Below are 2,416 nucleotides of genomic sequence, written 5' to 3'. Positions count from 1 at the left end.
GGATTCATTGATTATAGCTGCTTTTGTGGAAGGATTTAAAAACGGCTGTTACACGGGGCTGGCTTTCATGAAGAAAGACATAAATGACTGTGAATTCAACCCCCACCCCTCTACTCTGAGAGAAAAAAGAAAAATTAAGACATCCAACTGAACTTTCAAAATACAAGCTCCCACAGTGTTCAGCAAGAACAACATGCTCCTATTCATTTTTTTTAATGAAAGAAGAAAATGAGGTAAAAAAAGAAGGGATTTTTTTTTTTTTTTGTTGATCCTTATGAAAAAAATTTTAAGTATTAAGTGCATTTAAAATGGAAAAAAAAATTGGGTATAAAAAAAAAAGAAAAAAGTTAAGAAAGGGGAAAAAAATTCATTTTCTGAAATGACTTGTCCTGTGTCCATGTATAGCTGTGTTTTTGTACTTTCTTTGTTCCTCCTTTCTGGTTACAAACCGGCCTATGTGATTTCTGTAGTTCAGGTGATGTTATTTTTTAAGACAATGATTTATTTTAAAAATGGTGAAATAATGTAAAGAAATAAATAAAAAAAAACAAACAAACAAAAGGTTCTAAAGAGAATTAAAACCACAGCAATAGGAGAATAGGCTTAATGCTGCAAGCGCACTTATACACTTAGGAAGACCAATACCATGTGGGGCAAAACTAGGGAGGTGTTGAACTTTATGACCCATATTTTCATTATTTTGTGCTATTATGAAGTTACGGGAGCTGATTTTTTTTATTTTTTATTATCATTTCTTTTCTTACTAAAAAAAATATTGAATCTGCTTGCATGATTCAATCAACCCCCAACCCGCCCCAACTGCCCATCTCATCCAGCTGCAAATATCAGGCATTACTTCTTCAAATTGGACACACCTAAAAGGAAACTTTTAACATTTATTAAATTTGTTATATTTACAAGTCTCCACGGCCTGCTGCTATAGAGGCAAACCAAGAGCAGTGGAGAGCAACAGAAAGCATAATCCCAGCTTGTTGTTGAAAAATAAGTTGGAGAGGTCAAGGGGTCATAAAAGTTTTGAAGCAGGGCCAGAGCGGCGTTTAATAGCAGTATTATTAAAGCCTCCCTGAAATGTCACCCTTTATTCACTTCAAGCATTAAGTGCCTGACAAGAGCATGATGTGATTTCTTATCAAAACCTTGTTAAAAGTAGGCCTACAGAATAATTTTGTTTTGTTTTTTATTTTTTATTTAGCTTTTCTTGTTCAGAGGGTGGGAAGGGGGGACGGAAGAAAATTAGATTTCAGTCTAATTTCAGTCGAGTTTCACTTGCAAAACACTGATTTAGAGGCAGTATTCTTGTAAATATAGGTCAGTTCATTTCGACAAGTTTGTTCCTTTATACAAAGTATATGTGATTAAGAAAAAAAATCTGTGGTTGCCATTTTTTTTCTTTCTCGGTAATACAAACGTCTTCAGAATTGAGTGGCAGGTTTTAGCTGGTAGCACTGAAAGTTCTGTTTTTAATGTATATACATATTACTGCGAAAATGTTTTCTTTTTCATGTATATTTAGACTGTGAATGCATGGCCACAGGTCGCTAACCTATTTTACCTTTGATATATAAATGTAAATGTTTTCTCTATCTCTCTCTCTCTCTTATTCTCTCTTTCTTTTTTGACTGTATAGATATAATCTGTGCATTCAGTACACACTAGCCCTTGTATTTAAAGAGACAGAAAAGAGGGGAGAAAAAAAAAAGGAAAAGGACGTTCATTATTAGGCTACAGACGCAAAACAGGGTGAGCAGATTTGTTTTGTTTTGTTTTACTTTTATTTCTTTTCTTTTTTTTTTCCTTTTGAAAAAAGAAAAAAGGAGCAAATATTTTAACTTTACTGTCATTGCTCCTTTGCTCTTTGACAGGTGCCGTGGTGTGCGTGTGTGCGAGAATGTGTGTGCGTAGCTGTGTGTGCGTGTCTGGAAGCTGCGTTTTGTCCTTGTTTTGAAGCTTTTCTTTAACACACACACACACACATACACACACACAGGAAGAAAAAGGAAAAAAAAAAACACCATGTTGTGGTTGAACTGAAAGGGATTGAACACTGATGTTTGGCTGTTCATGGCCACATATGGACCAGAGAATGATACATGATTGTAATTATGAACAGTTTAAACTGACCCACGTTTTTATATAAATATATAAAAATATATGACTGCAGGGTATTGATAACGTATAGATACTTTTTTTATGATTATCATTATTATTATTATTATTATTATTAATTGCAAGTGATATATGTGAGTGTGCGTGAAAGTTTATAGTTGAACACAATTCTTGTTTGTTTGTGTTAGCTTATTGTAAACAAGCATTCTGCTGTAAATTTGTTCTTGGTATTAAATTATAATTTATGAATTTGAAAACAGCGTTTTTCATGTTTTTTTTTTCTTTATAT

Source organism: Poecilia reticulata, linkage group LG6, assembly GCF_000633615.1.
Source record: "Poecilia reticulata strain Guanapo linkage group LG6, Guppy_female_1.0+MT, whole genome shotgun sequence".
Taxonomy (NCBI): Eukaryota; Metazoa; Chordata; class Actinopteri; order Cyprinodontiformes; family Poeciliidae; genus Poecilia; species Poecilia reticulata.
The sequence above is the reverse complement of the archived record's forward strand: the minus strand, read 5'-3'. Positions refer to the sequence as shown.